Consider the following 15,305-nt stretch of genomic DNA (forward strand, 5'->3'; position numbering starts at 1 on the left):
GCTTTTGCACAAAGTCAGCAAAGGGGGCACCGTTCCCGGAGGCGCTGCAATACCGGGTCGATGCGTGGAGCGAACGGAGCGAGCCCCTTATTCGGCTCCCTGTTCTAAAAATGCGTTTAATACGTTGCCCCCGAATCGGGGGCGTATCAGATATTAAACTGATAAGAACAGATACTACACTCGATCTTAGCCAAAAGGCCGAGAAGCGATGGCCTCCTGCGGGTTCCTGGCTGAGCCGCCTTCTCGGGACACTTCTCGCTTGTGACGGTGCGCTCTTTCACTTGGCTCACAGGGAGGGAGCCGCTTCAAATCTCCGCCCACCCACAGTACCTCAGAGGCCTGCGGAGCTCCCTGGAATTGCGCGCTTTCTTCTATTATTTCTTTGAACAACGAGGAGAGGGCCCAGCCAGACGGCAGACCCTGCCAAAAAATAGGTGCAACTCCTTAGCCTCACTCTCCACGGAAGTCTTTAGTAAAAGGCGAAAGACTTGTACGTTATGAAGAGAAGCCAGAGTGTGTGTTTCTTTGGCCTCGCAGGAAGCCGCAGTGTCTCCTCGTCCCGGCTTCCGGCGTCACGGTAGGCCCTGTTTGCTTGGCTGAAGCGGCAGATCTCAGGCCCCGCCTGCTCTGCTCCAGAGCTCCACTTTGACAGGAGAGGACGTTCGCGGCTTCAGGCTGCTTTCTGGCTCTTGGCTTGGCAGACCTTAACTTGTTTGGCTTTCTTGCTTTTGCACAAAGTCAGCAAAGGGGGCACCGTTCCCGGAGGCGCTGCAATACCGGGTCGATGCGTGGAGCGAACGGAGCGAGCCCCTTATTCGGCTCCCTGTTCTAAAAATGCGTTTAATACGTTGCCCCCGAATCGGGGGCGTATCAGATATTAAACTGATAAGAACAGATACTACACTTGATCTTAGCCAAAAGGCCGAGAAGCGATGGCCTCCTGCGGGTTCCTGGCTGAGCCGCCTTCTCGGGACACTTCTCGCTTGTGACGGTGCGCTCTTTCACTTGGCTCACAGGGAGGGAGCCGCTTCAAATCTCCGCCCACCCACAGTACCTCAGAGGCCTGCGGAGCTCCCTGGAATTGCGCGCTTTCTTCTATTATTTCTTTTGAACAACGAGGAGAGGGCCCAGCCAGACGGCAGACCCTGCCAAAAAATAGGTGCAACTCCTTAGCCTCACTCTCCACGGAAGTCTTTAGTAAAAGGCGAAAGACTTGTACGTTATGAAGAGAAGCCAGAGTGTGTGTTTCTTTGGCCTCGCAGGAAGCCGCAGTGACTCCTCGTCCCGGCTTCCGGCGTCACGGTAGGCCCTGTTTGCTTGGCTGAAGCGGCAGATCTCAGGCCCCGCCTGCTCTGCTCCAGAGCTCCACTTTGACAGGAGAGGACGTTCGCGGCTTCAGGCTGCTTTCTGGCTCTTGGCTTGGCAGACCTTAACTTGTTTGGCTTTCTTGCTTTTGCACAAAGTCAGCAAAGGGGGCACCGTTCCCGGAGGCGCTGCAATACTTTTCTTCTATTATTTCTTTTGAACAACGAGGAGAGGGCCCAGCCAGACGGCAGACCCTGCCAAAAAATAGGTGCAACTCCTTAGCCTCACTCTCCACGGAAGTCTTTAGTAAAAGGCGAAAGACTTGTACGTTATGAAGAGAAGCCAGAGTGTGTGTTTCTTTGGCCTCGCAGGAAGCCGCAGTGTCTCCTCGTCCCAGCTTCCGGCGTCACGGTAGGCCCTGTTTGCTTGGCCGAAGCGGCAGATCTCAGGCCCCGCCTGCTCTGCTCCAGAGCTCCACTTTGACAGGAGAGGGGTGACTGGAGAGGACGTTCGCGGCTTCAGGCTGCTTTCTGGCTCTTGGCTTGGCAGACCTTAACTTGTTTGGCTTTCTTGCTTTTGCACAAAGTCAGCAAAGGGGGCACCGTTCCCGGAGGCGCTGCAATACCGGGTCGATGCGTGGAGCGAACGGAGCGAGCCCCTTATTCGGCTCCCTGTTCTAAAAATGCGTTTAATACGTTGCCCCCGAATCGGGGGCGTGTCAGATATTAAACTGATAAGAACAGATACTACACTTGATCTTAGCCAAAAGGCCGAGAAGCGATGGCCTCCTGCGGGTTCCTGGCTGAGCCGCCTTCTCGGGACACTTCTCGCTTGTGACGGTGCGCTCTTTCACTTGGCTCACAGGGAGGGAGCCGCTTCAAATCTCCGCCCACCCACAGTACCTCAGTGGCCTGCGGAGCTCCCTGGAATTGCGCGCTTTCTTCTATTATTTCTTTTGAACAACGAGGAGAGGGCCCAGCCAGACGGCAGACCCTGCCAAAAAATAGGTGCAACTCCTTAGCCTCACTCTCCACGGAAGTCTTTAGTAAAAGGCGAAAGACTTGTACGTTATGAAGAGAAGCCAGAGTGTGTGTTTCTTTGGCCTCGCAGGAAGCCGCAGTGACTCCTCGTCCCGGCTTCCGGCGTCACGGTAGGCCCTGTTTGCTTGGCTGAAGCGGCAGATCTCAGGCCCCGCCTGCTCTGCTCCAGAGCTCCACTTTGACAGGAGAGGACGTTCGCGGCTTCAGGCTGCTTTCTGGCTCTTGGCTTGGCAGACCTTAACTTGTTTGGCTTTCTTGCTTTTGCACAAAGTCAGCAAAGGGGGCACCGTTCCCGGAGGCGCTGCAATACTTTTCTTCTATTATTTCTTTTGAACAACGAGGAGAGGGCCCAGCCAGACGGCAGACCCTGCCAAAAAATAGGTGCAACCTCCACGGAAGTCTTTAGTAAAAGGCGAAAGACTTGTACGTTATGAAGAGAAGCCAGAGTGTGTGTTTCTTTGGCCTCGCAGGAAACCGCAGTGTCTCCTCGTCCCGGCTTCCGGCGTCACGGTAGGCCCTGTTTGCTTGGCTGAAGCGGCAGATCTCAGGCCCCGCCTGCTCTGCTCCAGAGCTCCACTTTGACAGGAGAGGGGTGACTGGAGAGGACGTTCGCGGCTTCAGGCTGCTTTCTGGCTCTTGGCTTGGCAGACCTTAACTTGTTTGGCTTTCTTGCTTTTGCACAAAGTCAGCAAAGGGGGCACCGTTCCCGGAGGCGCTGCAATACCAGGTCGATGCGTGGAGCGAACGGAGCGAGCCCCTTATTCGGCTCCCTGTTCTAAAAATGCGTTTAATATGTTGCCCCCGAATCGGGGGCGTATCAGATATTAAACTGATAAGAACAGATACTACACTTGATCTTAGCCAAAAGGCCGAGAAGCGATGGCCTCCTGCGGGTTCCTGGCTGAGCCGCCTTCTCGGGACACTTCTCGCTTGTGACGGTGCGCTCTTTCACTTGGCTCACAGGGAGGGAGCCGCTTCAAATCTCCGCCCACCCACAGTACTTCAGAGGCCTGCGGAGCTCCCTGGAATTGCGCGCTTTCTTCTATTATTTCTTTTGAACAACGAGGAGAGGGCCCAGCCTGACGGCAGACCCTGCCAAAAAATAGGTGCAACTCCTTAGCCTCACTCTCCACGGAAGTCTTTAGTAAAAGGCGAAAGACTTGTACGTTATGAAGAGAAGCCAGAGTGTGTGTTTCTTTGGCCTCGCAGGAAGCCGCAGTGACTCCTCGTCCCGGCTTCCGGCGTCACGGTAGGCCCTGTTTGCTTGGCTGAAGCGGCAGATCTCAGGCCCCGCCTGCTCTGCTCCAGAGCTCCACTTTGACAGGAGAGGACGTCCGCGGCTTCAGGCTGCTTTCTGGCTCTTGGCTTGGCAGACCTTAACTTGTTTGGCTTTCTTGCTTTTGCACAAAGTCAGCAAAGGGGGCACCGTTCCCGGAGGCGCTGCAATACCGGGTCGATGCGTGGAGCGAACGGAGCGAGCCCCTTATTCGGCTCCCTGTTCTAAAAATGCGTTTAATACGTTGCCCCCGAATCGGCGGCGTATCAGATATTAAACTGATAAGAACAGATACTACACTTGATCTTAGCCAAAAGGCCGAGAAGCGATGGCCTCCTGCGGGTTCCTGGCTGAGCCGCCTTCTCGGGACACTTCTCGCTTGTGACGGTGCGCTCTTTCACTTGGCTCACAGGGAGGGAGCCGCTTCAAATCTCCGCCCACCCACAGTACCTCAGAGGCCTGCGGAGCTCCCTGGAATTGCGCGCTTTCTTCTATTATTTCTTTTGAACAACGAGGAGAGGGCCCAGCCAGACGGCAGACCCTGCCAAAAAATAGGTGCAACTCCTTAGCCTCACTCTCCACGGAAGTCTTTAGTAAAAGGCGAAAGACTTGTACGTTATGAAGAGAAGCCAGAGTGTGTGTTTCTTTGGCCTCGCAGGAAGCCGCACTGACTCCTCGTCCCGGCTTCCGGCGTCACGGTAGGCCCTGTTTGCTTGGCTGAAGCGGCAGATCTCAGGCCCCGCCTGCTCTGCTCCAGAGCTCCACTTTGACAGGAGAGGGGTGACTGGAGAGGACGTTCGCGGCTTCAGGCTGCTTTCTGGCTCTTGGCTTGGCAGACCTTAACTTGTTTGGCTTTCTTGCTTTTGCACAATGTCAGCAAAGGGGGCACCGTTCCCGGAGGCGCTGCAATACCGGGTCGATGCGTGGAGCGAACGGCGCGAGCCCCTTATTCGGCTCCCTGTTCTAAAAATGCGTTTAATACGTTGCCCCCGAATCGGGGGCGTATCAGATATTAAACTGATAAGAACAGATACTACACTTGATCTTAGCCAAAAGGCCGAGAAGCGATGGCCTCCTGCGGGTTCCTGGCTGAGCCGCCTTCTCGGGACACTTCTCGCTTGTGACGGTGCGCTCTTTCACTTGGCTCACAGGGAGGGAGCCGCTTCAAATCTCCGCCCACCCACAGTACCTCAGAGGCCTGCGGAGCTCCCTGGAATTGCGCGCTTTCTTCTATTATTTCTTTTGAACAACGAGGAGAGGGCCCAGCCAGACGGCAGACCCTGCCAAAAAATAGGTGCAACTCCTTAGCCTCACTCTCCACGGAAGTCTTTAGTAAAAGGCGAAAGACTTGTACGTTATGAAGAGAAGCCAGAGTGTGTGTTTCTTTGGCCTCGCAGGAAGCCGCAGTGACTCCTCGTCCCGGCTTCCGGCGTCACGGTAGGCCCTGTTTGCTTGGCTGAAGCGGCAGATCTCAGGCCCCGCCTGCTCTGCTCCAGAGCTCCACTTTGACAGGAGAGGACGTTCGCGGCTTCAGGCTGCTTTCTGGCTCTTGGCTTGGCAGACCTTAACTTGTTTGGCTTTCTTGCTTTTGCACAAAGTCAGCAAAGGGGGCACCGTTCCCGGAGGCGCTGCAATACTTTTCTTCTATTATTTCTTTTGAACAACGAGGAGAGGGCCCAGCCAGACGGCAGACCCTGCCAAAAAATAGGTGCAACTCCTTAGCCTCACTCTCCACGGAAGTCTTTAGTAAAAGGCGAAAGACTTGTACGTTATGAAGAGAAGCCAGAGTGTGTGTTTCTTTGGCCTCGCAGGAAGCCGCAGTGTCTCCTCGTCCCGGCTTCCGGCATCACGGTAGGCCCTGTTTGCTTGGCTGAAGCGGCAGATCTCAGGCCCCGCCTGCTCTGCTCCAGAGCTCCACTTTGACAGGAGAGGGGTGACTGGAGAGGACGTTCGCGGCTTCAGGCTGCTTTCTGGCTCTTGGCTTGGCAGACCTTAACTTGTTTGGCTTTCTTGCTTTTGCACAAAGTCAGCAAAGGGGGCACCGTTCCCGGAGGCGCTGCAATACCGGGTCGATGCGTGGAGCGAGCCCCTTATTCGGCTCCCTGTTCTAAAAATGCGTTTAATACGTTGCCCCCGAATCGGGGGCGTATCAGATATTAAACTGATAAGAACAGATACTACACTTGATCTTAGCCAAAAGGCCGAGAAGCGATGGCCTTCTGCGGGTTCCTGGCTGAGCCGCCTTCTCGGGACACTTCTCGCTTGTGACGGTGCGCTCTTTCGCTTGGCTCACAGGGAGGGAGCCGCTTCAAATCTCCGCCCACCCACAGTACCTCAGTGGCCTGCGGAGCTCCCTGGAATTGCGCGCTTTCTTCTATTATTTCTTTTGAACAACGAGGAGAGGGCCCAGCCAGACGGCAGACCCTGCCAAAAAATAGGTGCAACTCCTTAGCCTCACTCTCCACGGAAGTCTTTAGTAAAAGGCGAAAGACTTGTACGTTATGAAGAGAAGCCAGAGTGTGTGTTTCTTTGGCCTCGCAGGAAGCCGCAGTGACTCCTCGTCCCGGCTTCCGGCGTCACGGTAGGCCCTGTTTGCTTGGCTGAAGCGGCAGATCTCAGGCCCCGCCTGCTCTGCTCCAGAGCTCCACTTTGACAGGAGAGGACGTTCGCGGCTTCAGGCTGCTTTCTGGCTCTTGGCTTGGCAGACCTTAACTTGTTTGGCTTTCTTGCTTTTGCACAAAGTCAGCAAAGGGGGCACCGTTCCCGGAGGCGCTGCAATACTTTTCTTCTATTATTTCTTTTGAACAACGAGGAGAGGGCCCAGCCAGACGGCAGACCCTGCCAAAAAATAGGTGCAACTCCTTAGCCTCACTCTCCACGGAAGTCTTTAGTAAAAGGCGAAAGACTTGTACGTTATGAAGAGAAGCCAGAGTGTGTGTTTCTTTGGCCTCGCAGAAAACCGCAGTGTCTCCTCGTCCCGGCTTCCGGCATCACGGTAGGCCCTGTTTGCTTGGCTGAAGCGGCAGATCTCAGGCCCCGCCTGCTCTGCTCCAGAGCTCCACTTTGACAGGAGAGGGGTGACTGGAGAGGACGTTCGCGGCTTCAGGCTGCTTTCTGGCTCTTGGCTTGGCAGACCTTAACTTGTTTGGCTTTCTTGCTTTTGCACAAAGTCAGCAAAGGGGGCACCGTTCCCGGAGGCGCTGCAATACCGGGTCGATGCGTGGAGCGAATGGAGCGAGCCCCTTATTCGGCTCCCTGTTCTAAAAATGCGTTTAATACGTTGCCCCCGAATCGGGGGCGTATCAGATATTAAACTGATAAGAACAGATACTACACTTGATCTTAGCCAAAAGGCCGAGAAGCGATGGCCTCCTGCGGGTTCCTGGCTGAGCCGCCTTCTCGGGACACTTCTCGCTTGTGACGGTGCACTCTTTCACTTGGCTCACAGGGAGGGAGCCGCTTCAAATCTCCGCCCACCCACAGTACCTCAGAGGCCTGCGGAGCTCCCTGGAATTGCGCGCCTTCTTCTATTACTTCTTTTGAACAACGATGAGAGGGCCCAGCCAGACGGCAGACCCTGCCAAAAAATAGGTGCAACTCCTTAGCCTCACTCTCCACGGAAGTCTTTAGTAAAAGGCGAAAGACTTGTACGTTATGAAGAGAAGCCAGAGTGTGTGTTTCTTTGGCCTCGCAGGAAGCCGCAGTGACTCCTCGTCCCGGCTTCCGGCGTCACGGTAGGCCCTGTTTGCTTGGCTGAAGCGGCAGATCTCAGGCCCCGCCTGCTCTGCTCCAGAGCTCCACTTTGACAGGAGAGGACGTTCGCGGCTTCAGGCTGCTTTCTGGCTCTTGGCTTGGCAGACCTTAACTTGTTTGGCTTTCTTGCTTTTGCACAAAGTCAGCAAAGGGGGCACCGTTCCCGGAGGCGCTGCAATACCGGGTCGATGCGTGGAGCGAACGGAGCGAGCCCCTTATTCGGCTCCCTGTTCTAAAAATGCGTTTAATACGTTGCCCCCGAATCGGGGGCGTATCAGATATTAAACTGATAAGAACAGATACTACACTTGATCTTAGCCAAAAGGCCGAGAAGCGATGGCCTCCTGCGGGTTCCTGGCTGAGCCGCCTTCTCGGGACACTTCTCGCTTGTGACGGTGCGCTCTTTCACTTGGCTCACAGGGAGGGAGCCGCTTCAAATCTCCGCCCACCCACAGTACCTCAGAGGCCTGCGGAGCTCCCTGGAATTGCACGCTTTCTTCTATTATTTCTTTTGAACAACGAGGAGAGGGCCCAGCCAGACGGCAGACCCTGCCAAAAAATAGGTGCAACTCCTTAGCCTCACTCTCCACGGAAGTCTTTAGTAAAAGGCGAAAGACTTGTACGTTATGAAGAGAAGCCAGAGTGTGTGTTTCTTTGGCCTCTCAGGAAGCCGCAGTGACTCCTCGTCCCGGCTTCCGGCGTCACGGTAGGCCCTGTTTGCTTGGCTGAAGCGGCAGATCTCAGGCCCCGCCTGCTCTGCTCCAGAGCTCCACTTTGACAGGAGAGGGGTGACTGGAGAGGACGTTCGCGGCTTCAGGCTGCTTTCTGGCTCTTGGCTTGGCAGACCTTAACTTGTTTGGCTTTCTTGCTTTTGCACAAAGTCAGCAAAGGGGGCACCGTTCCCGGAGGCGCTGCAATACCGGGTCGATGCGTGGAGCGAGCCCCTTATTCGGCTCCCTGTTCTAAAAATGCGTTTAATACGTTGCCCCCGAATCGGGGGCGTATCAGATATTAAACTGATAAGAACAGATACTACACTTGATCTTAGCCAAAAGGCCGAGAAGCGATGGCCTCCTGCGGGTTCCTGGCTGAGCCGCCTTCTCGGGACACTTCTCGCTTGTGACGGTGCGCTCTTTCACTTGGCTCACGGGGAGGGAGCCGCTTCAAATCTCCGCCCACCCACAGTACCTCAGAGGCCTGCGGAGCTCCCTGGAATTGCGCGCTTTCTTCTATTATTTCTTTTGAACAACGAGGAGAGGGCCCAGCCAGACGGCAGACCCTGCCAAAAAATAGGCGCAATTCCTTAGCCTCACTCTCCACGGAAGTCTTTAGTAAAAGGCGAAAGACTTGTACGTTATGAAGAGAAGCCAGAGTGTGTGTTTCTTTGGCCTCGCAGAAAACCGCAGTGTCTCCTCGTCCCGGCTTCCGGCATCACGGTAGGCCCTGTTTGCTTGGCTGAAGCGGCAGATCTCAGGCCCCGCCTGCTCTGCTCCAGAGCTCCACTTTGACAGGAGAGGGGTGACTGGAGAGGACGTTCGCGGCTTCAGGCTGCTTTCTGGCTCTTGGCTTGGCAGACCTTAACTTGTTTGGCTTTCTTGCTTTTGCACAAAGTCAGCAAAGGGGGCACCGTTCCCGGAGGCGCTGCAATACCGGGTCGATGCGTGGAGCGAATGGAGCGAGCCCCTTATTCGGCTCCCTGTTCTAAAAATGCGTTTAATACGTTGCCCCCGAATCGGGGGCGTATCAGATATTAAACTGATAAGAACAGATACTACACTTGATCTTAGCCAAAAGGCCGAGAAGCGATGGCCTCCTGCGGGTTCCTGGCTGAGCCGCCTTCTCGGGACACTTCTCGCTTGTGACGGTGCACTCTTTCACTTGGCTCACAGGGAGGGAGCCGCTTCAAATCTCCGCCCACCCACAGTACCTCAGAGGCCTGCGGAGCTCCCTGGAATTGCGCGCCTTCTTCTATTACTTCTTTTGAACAACGATGAGAGGGCCCAGCCAGACGGCAGACCCTGCCAAAAAATAGGTGCAACTCCTTAGCCTCACTCTCCACGGAAGTCTTTAGTAAAAGGCGAAAGACTTGTACGTTATGAAGAGAAGCCAGAGTGTGTGTTTCTTTGGCCTCGCAGGAAGCCGCAGTGACTCCTCGTCCCGGCTTCCGGCGTCACGGTAGGCCCTGTTTGCTTGGCTGAAGCGGCAGATCTCAGGCCCCGCCTGCTCTGCTCCAGAGCTCCACTTTGACAGGAGAGGACGTTCGCGGCTTCAGGCTGCTTTCTGGCTCTTGGCTTGGCAGACCTTAACTTGTTTGGCTTGCTTGCTTTTGCACAAAGTCAGCAAAGGGGGCACCGTTCCCGGAGGCGCTGCAATACCGGGTCGATGCGTGGAGCGAACGGAGCGAGCCCCTTATTCGGCTCCCTGTTCTAAAAATGCGTTTAATACGTTGCCCCCGAATCGGGGGCGTATCAGATATTAAACTAATAAGAACAGATACTACACTTGATCTTAGCCAAAAGGCCGAGAAGCGATGGCCTCCTGCGGGTTCCTGGCTGAGCCGCCTTCTCGGGACACTTCTCGCTTGTGACGGTGCGCTCTTTCACTTGGCTCACAGGGAGGGAGCCGCTTCAAATCTCCGCCCACCCACAGGACCTCAGAGGCCTGCGGAGCTCCCTGGAATTGCGCGCTTTCTTCTATTATTTCTTTTGAACAACGAGGAGAGGGCCCAGCCAGACGGCAGACCCTGCCAAAAAATAGGTGCAACTCCTTAGCCTCACTCTCCACGGAAGTCTTTAGTAAAAGGCGAAAGACTTGTACGTTATGAAGAGAAGCCAGAGTGTGTGTTTCTTTGGCCTCTCAGGAAGCCGCAGTGACTCCTCGTCCCGGCTTCCGGCGTCACGGTAGGCCCTGTTTGCTTGGCTGAAGCGGCAGATCTCAGGCCCCGCCTGCTCTGCTCCAGAGCTCCACTTTGACAGGAGAGGACGTTCGCGGCTTCAGGCTGCTTTCTGGCTCTTGGCTTGGCAGACCTTAACTTGTTTGGCTTTCTTGCTTTTGCACAAAGTCAGCAAAGGGGGCACCGTTCCCGGAGGCGCTGCAATACTTTTCTTCTATTATTTCTTTTGAACAACGAGGAGAGGGCCCAGCCAGACGGCAGACCCTGCCAAAAAATAGGTGCAACTCCTTAGCCTCACTCTCCACGGAAGTCTTTAGTAAAAGGCGAAAGACTTGTACGTTATGAAGAGAAGCCAGAGTGTGTGTTTCTTTGGCCTCGCAGGAAGCCGCAGTGTCTCCTCGTCCCGGCTTCCGGCGTCACGGTAGGCCCTGTTTGCTTGGCTGAAGCGGCAGATCTCAGGCCCCGCCTGCTCTGCTCCAGAGCTCCACTTTGACAGGAGAGGGGTGACTGGAGAGGACGTTCGCGGCTTCAGGCTGCTTTCTGGCTCTTGGCTTGGCAGACCTTAACTTGTTTGGCTTTCTTGCTTTTGCACAAAGTCAGCAAAGGGGGCACCGTTCCCGGAGGCGCTGCAATACCGGGTCGATGCGTGGAGCGAACGGAGCGAGCCCCTTATTCGGCTCCCTGTTCTAAAAATGCGTTTAATACGTTGCCCCCGAATCGGGGGCGTATCAGATATTAAACTGATAAGAACAGATACTACACTTGATCTTAGCCAAAAGGCCGAGAAGCGATGGCCTCCTGCGGGTTCCTGGCTGAGCCGCCTTCTCGGGACACTTCTCGCTTGTGACGGTGCGCTCTTTCACTTGGCTCACAGGGAGGGAGCCGCTTCAAATCTCCGCCCACCCACAGTACCTCAGAGGCCTGCGGAGCTCCCTGGAATTGCGCGCTTTCTTCTATTATTTCTTTTGAACAACGAGGAGAGGGCCCAGCCAGACGGCAGACCCTGCCAAAAAATAGGTGCAACTCCTTAGCCTCACTCTCCACGGAAGTCTTTAGTAAAAGGCGAAAGACTTGTACGTTATGAAGAGAAGCCAGAGTGTGTGTTTCTTTGGCCTCGCAGGAAGCCGCAGTGACTCCTCGTCCCGGCTTCCGGCGTCACGGTAGGCCCTGTTTGCTTGGCTGAAGCGGCAGATCTCAGGCCCCGCCTGCTCTGCTCCAGAGCTCCACTTTGACAGGAGAGGACGTTCGCGGCTTCAGGCTGCTTTCTGGCTCTTGGCTTGGCAGACCTTAACTTGTTTGGCTTTCTTGCTTTTGCACAAAGTCAGCAAAGGGGGCACCGTTCCCGGAGGCGCTGCAATACCGGGTCGATGCGTGGAGCGAACGGAGCGAGCCCCTTATTCGGCTCCCTGTTCTAAAAATGCGTTTAATACGTTGCCCCCGAATCGGGGGCGTATCAGATATTAAACTGATAAGAACAGATACTACACTTGATCTTAGCCAAAAGGCCGAGAAGCGATGGCCTCCTGCGGGTTCCTGGCTGAGCCGCCTTCTCGGGACACTTCTCGCTTGTGACGGTGCGCTCTTTCACTTGGCTCACAGGGAGGGAGCCGCTTCAAATCTCCGCCCACCCACAGTACCTCAGAGGCCTGCGGAGCTCCCTGGAATTGCGCGCTTTCTTCTATTATTTCTTTTGAACAACGAGGAGAGGGCCCAGCCAGACGGCAGACCCTGCCAAAAAATAGGTGCAACTCCTTAGCCTCACTCTCCACGGAAGTCTTTAGTAAAAGGCGAAAGACTTGTACGTTATGAAGAGAAGCCAGAGTGTGTGTTTCTTTGGCCTCGCAGGAAGCCGCAGTGACTCCTCGTCCCGGCTTCCGGCGTCACGGTAGGCCCTGTTTGCTTGGCTGAAGCGGCAGATCTCAGGCCCCGCCTGCTCTGCTCCAGAGCTCCACTTTGACAGGAGAGGACGTTCGCGGCTTCAGGCTGCTTTCTGGCTCTTGGCTTGGCAGACCTTAACTTGTTTGGCTTTCTTGCTTTTGCACAAAGTCAGCAAAGGGGGCACCGTTCCCGGAGGCGCTGCAATACTTTTCTTCTATTATTTCTTTTGAACAACGAGGAGAGGGCCCAGCCAGACGGCAGACCCTGCCAAAAAATAGGTGCAACTCCTTAGCCTCACTCTCCACGGAAGTCTTTAGTAAAAGGCGAAAGACTTGTACGTTATGAAGAGAAGCCAGAGTGTGTGTTTCTTTGGCCTCGCAGGAAGCCGCAGTGTCTCCTCGTCCCGGCTTCCGGCGTCACGGTAGGCCCTGTTTGCTTGGCTGAAGCGGCAGATCTCAGGCCCCGCCTGCTCTGCTCCAGAGCTCCACTTTGACAGGAGAGGGGTGACTGGAGAGGACGTTCGCGGCTTCAGGCTGCTTTCTGGCTCTTGGCTTGGCAGACCTTAACTTGTTTGGCTTTCTTGCTTTTGCACAAAGTCAGCAAAGGGGGCACCGTTCCCGGAGGCGCTGCAATACCGGGTCGATGCGTGGAGCGAACGGAGCGAGCCCCTTATTCGGCTCCCTGTTCTAAAAATGCGTTTAATACGTTGCCCCCGAATCGGGGGCGTATCAGATATTAAACTGATAAGAACAGATACTACACTTGATCTTAGCCAAAAGGCCGAGAAGCGATGGCCTCCTGCGGGTTCCTGGCTGAGCCGCCTTCTCGGGACACTTCTCGCTTGTGACGGTGCGCTCTTTCACTTGGCTCACAGGGAGGGAGCCGCTTCAAATCTCCGCCCACCCACAGTACCTCAGAGGCCTGCGGAGCTCCCTGGAATTGCGCGCTTTCTTCTATTATTTCTTTTGAACAACGAGGAGAGGGCCCAGCCAGACGGCAGACCCTGCCAAAAAATAGGTGCAACTCCTTAGCCTCACTCTCCACGGAAGTCTTTAGTAAAAGGCGAAAGACTTGTACGTTATGAAGAGAAGCCAGAGTGTGTGTTTCTTTGGCCTCGCAGGAAGCCGCAGTGACTCCTCGTCCCGGCTTCCGGCGTCACGGTAGGCCCTGTTTGCTTGGCTGAAGCGGCAGATCTCAGGCCCCGCCTGCTCTGCTCCAGAGCTCCACTTTGACAGGAGAGGACGTTCGCGGCTTCAGGCTGCTTTCTGGCTCTTGGCTTGGCAGACCTTAACTTGTTTGGCTTTCTTGCTTTTGCACAAAGTCAGCAAAGGGGGCACCGTTCCCGGAGGCGCTGCAATACTTTTCTTCTATTATTTCTTTTGAACAACGAGGAGAGGGCCCAGCCAGACGGCAGACCCTGCCAAAAAATAGGTGCAACTCCTTAGCCTCACTCTCCACGGAAGTCTTTAGTAAAAGGCGAAAGACTTGTACGTTATGAAGAGAAGCCAGAGTGTGTGTTTCTTTGGCCTCGCAGGAAGCCGCAGTGTCTCCTCGTCCCGGCTTCCGGCGTCACGGTAGGCCCTGTTTGCTTGGCTGAAGCGGCAGATCTCAGGCCCCGCCTGCTCTGCTCCAGAGCTCCACTTTGACAGGAGAGGGGTGACTGGAGAGGACGTTCGCGGCTTCAGGCTGCTTTCTGGCTCTTGGCTTGGCAGACCTTAACTTGTTTGGCTTTCTTGCTTTTGCACAAAGTCAGCAAAGGGGGCACCGTTCCCGGAGGCGCTGCAATACCGGGTCGATGCGTGGAGCGAACGGAGCGAGCCCCTTATTCGGCTCCCTGTTCTAAAAATGCGTTTAATACGTTGCCCCCGAATCGGGGGCGTATCAGATATTAAACTGATAAGAACAGATACTACACTTGATCTTAGCCAAAAGGCCGAGAAGCGATGGCCTCCTGCGGGTTCCTGGCTGAGCCGCCTTCTCGGGACACTTCTCGCTTGTGACGGTGCGCTCTTTCACTTGGCTCACAGGGAGGGAGCCGCTTCAAATCTCCGCCCACCCACAGTACCTCAGTGGCCTGCGGAGCTCCCTGGAATTGCGCGCTTTCTTACTTTTCTTCTATTATTTCTTTTGAACAACGAGGAGTGGGCCCAGCCAGACGGCAGACCCTGCCAAAAAATAGGTGCAACTCCTTAGCCTCACTCTCCACGGAAGTCTTTAGTAAAAGGCGAAAGACTTGTACGTTATGAAGAGAAGCCAGAGTGTGTGTTTCTTTGGCCTCGCAGGAAGCCGCAGTGACTCCTCGTCCCGGCTTCCGGCGTCACGGTAGGCCCTGTTTGCTTGGCTGAAGCGGCAGATCTCAGGCCCCGCCTGCTCTGCTCCAGAGCTCCACTTTGACAGGAGAGGACGTTCGCGGCTTCAGGCTGCTTTCTGGCTCTTGGCTTGGCAGACCTTAACTTGTTTGGCTTTCTTGCTTTTGCACAAAGTCAGCAAAGGGGGCACCGTTCCCGGAGGCGCTGCAATACTTTTCTTCTATTATTTCTTTTGAACAACGAGGAGAGGGCCCAGCCAGACGGCAGACCCTGCCAAAAAATAGGTGCAACTCCTTAGCCTCACTCTCCACGGAAGTCTTTAGTAAAAGGCGAAAGACTTGTACGTTATGAAGAGAAGCCAGAGTGTGTGTTTCTTTGGCCTCGCAGGAAGCCGCAGTGTCTCCTCGTCCCGGCTTCCGGCGTCACGGTAGGCCCTGTTTGCTTGGCTGAAGCGGCAGATCTCAGGCCCCGCCTGCTCTGCTCCAGAGCTCCACTTTGACAGGAGAGGGGTGACTGGAGAGGACGTTCGCGGCTTCAGGCTGCTTTCTGGCTCTTGGCTTGGCAGACCTTAACTTGTTTGGCTTTCTTGCTTTTGCACAAAGTCAGCAAAGGGGGCACCGTTCCCGGAGGCGCTGCAATACCGGGTCGATGCGTGGAGCGAACGGAGCGAGCCCCTTATTCGGCTCCCTGTTCTAAAAATGCGTTTAATACGTTGCCCCCGAATCGGGGGCGTATCAGATATTAAACTGATAAGAACAGATACTACACTTGATCTTAGCCAAAAGGCCGAGAAGCGATGGCCTCCTGCGGGTTCCTGGCTGAGCCGCCTTCTCGGGACACTTCTCGCTTGT

General features: G+C 55.1%; 40 non-coding genes and 1 pseudogene across 40 annotated transcripts; all 41 read right to left on the minus strand.

The window, feature by feature from the left end:
- Positions 1–19: 19 nt before the first annotated feature.
- LOC134642333 (U2 spliceosomal RNA) lies at positions 20–210 on the minus strand. Its single transcript, XR_010096058.1, has one exon. It is a non-coding gene; the product is annotated as a U2 spliceosomal RNA (small nuclear RNA).
- A 193-nt stretch (positions 211–403) lies between these two features.
- LOC134641962 (U5 spliceosomal RNA) lies at positions 404–517 on the minus strand. The gene has a single exon (XR_010095701.1). It is a non-coding gene; the product is annotated as a U5 spliceosomal RNA (small nuclear RNA).
- Positions 518–743: 226 nt separating this feature from the next.
- Positions 744–934, minus strand: LOC134642286 (U2 spliceosomal RNA). The gene has a single exon (XR_010096012.1). It is a non-coding gene; the product is annotated as a U2 spliceosomal RNA (small nuclear RNA).
- Positions 935–1,128: 194 nt separating this feature from the next.
- LOC134641963 (U5 spliceosomal RNA) lies at positions 1,129–1,242 on the minus strand. The gene has a single exon (XR_010095702.1). It is a non-coding gene; the product is annotated as a U5 spliceosomal RNA (small nuclear RNA).
- A 300-nt stretch (positions 1,243–1,542) lies between these two features.
- Positions 1,543–1,656, minus strand: LOC134641964 (U5 spliceosomal RNA). Its single transcript, XR_010095703.1, has one exon. It is a non-coding gene; the product is annotated as a U5 spliceosomal RNA (small nuclear RNA).
- A 240-nt stretch (positions 1,657–1,896) lies between these two features.
- LOC134642352 (U2 spliceosomal RNA) lies at positions 1,897–2,087 on the minus strand. The gene has a single exon (XR_010096076.1). It is a non-coding gene; the product is annotated as a U2 spliceosomal RNA (small nuclear RNA).
- Positions 2,088–2,281: 194 nt separating this feature from the next.
- LOC134641965 (U5 spliceosomal RNA) lies at positions 2,282–2,395 on the minus strand. Its single transcript, XR_010095704.1, has one exon. It is a non-coding gene; the product is annotated as a U5 spliceosomal RNA (small nuclear RNA).
- Positions 2,396–2,695: 300 nt separating this feature from the next.
- Positions 2,696–2,786, minus strand: LOC134642114 (U5 spliceosomal RNA; annotated as a pseudogene).
- A 249-nt stretch (positions 2,787–3,035) lies between these two features.
- On the minus strand, positions 3,036–3,226 carry LOC134642285 (U2 spliceosomal RNA). The gene has a single exon (XR_010096011.1). It is a non-coding gene; the product is annotated as a U2 spliceosomal RNA (small nuclear RNA).
- A 194-nt stretch (positions 3,227–3,420) lies between these two features.
- On the minus strand, positions 3,421–3,534 carry LOC134642587 (U5 spliceosomal RNA). The gene has a single exon (XR_010096289.1). It is a non-coding gene; the product is annotated as a U5 spliceosomal RNA (small nuclear RNA).
- Positions 3,535–3,760: 226 nt separating this feature from the next.
- LOC134642374 (U2 spliceosomal RNA) lies at positions 3,761–3,951 on the minus strand. The gene has a single exon (XR_010096097.1). It is a non-coding gene; the product is annotated as a U2 spliceosomal RNA (small nuclear RNA).
- Positions 3,952–4,145: 194 nt separating this feature from the next.
- On the minus strand, positions 4,146–4,259 carry LOC134641966 (U5 spliceosomal RNA). Its single transcript, XR_010095705.1, has one exon. It is a non-coding gene; the product is annotated as a U5 spliceosomal RNA (small nuclear RNA).
- Positions 4,260–4,499: 240 nt separating this feature from the next.
- LOC134642328 (U2 spliceosomal RNA) lies at positions 4,500–4,690 on the minus strand. The gene has a single exon (XR_010096053.1). It is a non-coding gene; the product is annotated as a U2 spliceosomal RNA (small nuclear RNA).
- Positions 4,691–4,884: 194 nt separating this feature from the next.
- Positions 4,885–4,998, minus strand: LOC134641967 (U5 spliceosomal RNA). Its single transcript, XR_010095706.1, has one exon. It is a non-coding gene; the product is annotated as a U5 spliceosomal RNA (small nuclear RNA).
- Positions 4,999–5,298: 300 nt separating this feature from the next.
- LOC134641968 (U5 spliceosomal RNA) lies at positions 5,299–5,412 on the minus strand. Its single transcript, XR_010095707.1, has one exon. It is a non-coding gene; the product is annotated as a U5 spliceosomal RNA (small nuclear RNA).
- A 240-nt stretch (positions 5,413–5,652) lies between these two features.
- LOC134642414 (U2 spliceosomal RNA) lies at positions 5,653–5,834 on the minus strand. Its single transcript, XR_010096137.1, has one exon. It is a non-coding gene; the product is annotated as a U2 spliceosomal RNA (small nuclear RNA).
- Positions 5,835–6,028: 194 nt separating this feature from the next.
- Positions 6,029–6,142, minus strand: LOC134641969 (U5 spliceosomal RNA). Its single transcript, XR_010095708.1, has one exon. It is a non-coding gene; the product is annotated as a U5 spliceosomal RNA (small nuclear RNA).
- A 300-nt stretch (positions 6,143–6,442) lies between these two features.
- On the minus strand, positions 6,443–6,556 carry LOC134641970 (U5 spliceosomal RNA). The gene has a single exon (XR_010095709.1). It is a non-coding gene; the product is annotated as a U5 spliceosomal RNA (small nuclear RNA).
- Positions 6,557–6,796: 240 nt separating this feature from the next.
- Positions 6,797–6,987, minus strand: LOC134642241 (U2 spliceosomal RNA). The gene has a single exon (XR_010095967.1). It is a non-coding gene; the product is annotated as a U2 spliceosomal RNA (small nuclear RNA).
- Positions 6,988–7,181: 194 nt separating this feature from the next.
- Positions 7,182–7,295, minus strand: LOC134641971 (U5 spliceosomal RNA). The gene has a single exon (XR_010095710.1). It is a non-coding gene; the product is annotated as a U5 spliceosomal RNA (small nuclear RNA).
- A 226-nt stretch (positions 7,296–7,521) lies between these two features.
- LOC134642287 (U2 spliceosomal RNA) lies at positions 7,522–7,712 on the minus strand. Its single transcript, XR_010096013.1, has one exon. It is a non-coding gene; the product is annotated as a U2 spliceosomal RNA (small nuclear RNA).
- Positions 7,713–7,906: 194 nt separating this feature from the next.
- On the minus strand, positions 7,907–8,020 carry LOC134641974 (U5 spliceosomal RNA). Its single transcript, XR_010095712.1, has one exon. It is a non-coding gene; the product is annotated as a U5 spliceosomal RNA (small nuclear RNA).
- Positions 8,021–8,260: 240 nt separating this feature from the next.
- On the minus strand, positions 8,261–8,442 carry LOC134642415 (U2 spliceosomal RNA). Its single transcript, XR_010096138.1, has one exon. It is a non-coding gene; the product is annotated as a U2 spliceosomal RNA (small nuclear RNA).
- A 194-nt stretch (positions 8,443–8,636) lies between these two features.
- Positions 8,637–8,750, minus strand: LOC134642109 (U5 spliceosomal RNA). The gene has a single exon (XR_010095843.1). It is a non-coding gene; the product is annotated as a U5 spliceosomal RNA (small nuclear RNA).
- A 240-nt stretch (positions 8,751–8,990) lies between these two features.
- Positions 8,991–9,181, minus strand: LOC134642252 (U2 spliceosomal RNA). Its single transcript, XR_010095978.1, has one exon. It is a non-coding gene; the product is annotated as a U2 spliceosomal RNA (small nuclear RNA).
- A 194-nt stretch (positions 9,182–9,375) lies between these two features.
- On the minus strand, positions 9,376–9,489 carry LOC134641975 (U5 spliceosomal RNA). The gene has a single exon (XR_010095713.1). It is a non-coding gene; the product is annotated as a U5 spliceosomal RNA (small nuclear RNA).
- Positions 9,490–9,715: 226 nt separating this feature from the next.
- LOC134642323 (U2 spliceosomal RNA) lies at positions 9,716–9,906 on the minus strand. The gene has a single exon (XR_010096048.1). It is a non-coding gene; the product is annotated as a U2 spliceosomal RNA (small nuclear RNA).
- A 194-nt stretch (positions 9,907–10,100) lies between these two features.
- Positions 10,101–10,214, minus strand: LOC134641976 (U5 spliceosomal RNA). Its single transcript, XR_010095714.1, has one exon. It is a non-coding gene; the product is annotated as a U5 spliceosomal RNA (small nuclear RNA).
- A 300-nt stretch (positions 10,215–10,514) lies between these two features.
- Positions 10,515–10,628, minus strand: LOC134641977 (U5 spliceosomal RNA). Its single transcript, XR_010095715.1, has one exon. It is a non-coding gene; the product is annotated as a U5 spliceosomal RNA (small nuclear RNA).
- Positions 10,629–10,868: 240 nt separating this feature from the next.
- Positions 10,869–11,059, minus strand: LOC134642288 (U2 spliceosomal RNA). The gene has a single exon (XR_010096014.1). It is a non-coding gene; the product is annotated as a U2 spliceosomal RNA (small nuclear RNA).
- Positions 11,060–11,253: 194 nt separating this feature from the next.
- LOC134641978 (U5 spliceosomal RNA) lies at positions 11,254–11,367 on the minus strand. Its single transcript, XR_010095716.1, has one exon. It is a non-coding gene; the product is annotated as a U5 spliceosomal RNA (small nuclear RNA).
- Positions 11,368–11,593: 226 nt separating this feature from the next.
- Positions 11,594–11,784, minus strand: LOC134642289 (U2 spliceosomal RNA). The gene has a single exon (XR_010096015.1). It is a non-coding gene; the product is annotated as a U2 spliceosomal RNA (small nuclear RNA).
- A 194-nt stretch (positions 11,785–11,978) lies between these two features.
- Positions 11,979–12,092, minus strand: LOC134641979 (U5 spliceosomal RNA). The gene has a single exon (XR_010095717.1). It is a non-coding gene; the product is annotated as a U5 spliceosomal RNA (small nuclear RNA).
- Positions 12,093–12,392: 300 nt separating this feature from the next.
- Positions 12,393–12,506, minus strand: LOC134641980 (U5 spliceosomal RNA). Its single transcript, XR_010095718.1, has one exon. It is a non-coding gene; the product is annotated as a U5 spliceosomal RNA (small nuclear RNA).
- A 240-nt stretch (positions 12,507–12,746) lies between these two features.
- On the minus strand, positions 12,747–12,937 carry LOC134642290 (U2 spliceosomal RNA). The gene has a single exon (XR_010096016.1). It is a non-coding gene; the product is annotated as a U2 spliceosomal RNA (small nuclear RNA).
- Positions 12,938–13,131: 194 nt separating this feature from the next.
- LOC134641981 (U5 spliceosomal RNA) lies at positions 13,132–13,245 on the minus strand. The gene has a single exon (XR_010095719.1). It is a non-coding gene; the product is annotated as a U5 spliceosomal RNA (small nuclear RNA).
- A 300-nt stretch (positions 13,246–13,545) lies between these two features.
- On the minus strand, positions 13,546–13,659 carry LOC134641982 (U5 spliceosomal RNA). Its single transcript, XR_010095720.1, has one exon. It is a non-coding gene; the product is annotated as a U5 spliceosomal RNA (small nuclear RNA).
- Positions 13,660–13,899: 240 nt separating this feature from the next.
- Positions 13,900–14,090, minus strand: LOC134642291 (U2 spliceosomal RNA). The gene has a single exon (XR_010096017.1). It is a non-coding gene; the product is annotated as a U2 spliceosomal RNA (small nuclear RNA).
- A 203-nt stretch (positions 14,091–14,293) lies between these two features.
- Positions 14,294–14,407, minus strand: LOC134641983 (U5 spliceosomal RNA). The gene has a single exon (XR_010095721.1). It is a non-coding gene; the product is annotated as a U5 spliceosomal RNA (small nuclear RNA).
- A 300-nt stretch (positions 14,408–14,707) lies between these two features.
- On the minus strand, positions 14,708–14,821 carry LOC134641985 (U5 spliceosomal RNA). Its single transcript, XR_010095723.1, has one exon. It is a non-coding gene; the product is annotated as a U5 spliceosomal RNA (small nuclear RNA).
- Positions 14,822–15,061: 240 nt separating this feature from the next.
- On the minus strand, positions 15,062–15,252 carry LOC134642292 (U2 spliceosomal RNA). The gene has a single exon (XR_010096018.1). It is a non-coding gene; the product is annotated as a U2 spliceosomal RNA (small nuclear RNA).
- Between the last annotated feature and the right edge of the window lie 53 nt (positions 15,253–15,305).

This window comes from Pelmatolapia mariae, linkage group LG14 (assembly GCF_036321145.2).
Source record: "Pelmatolapia mariae isolate MD_Pm_ZW linkage group LG14, Pm_UMD_F_2, whole genome shotgun sequence".
Taxonomy (NCBI): Eukaryota; Metazoa; Chordata; class Actinopteri; order Cichliformes; family Cichlidae; genus Pelmatolapia; species Pelmatolapia mariae.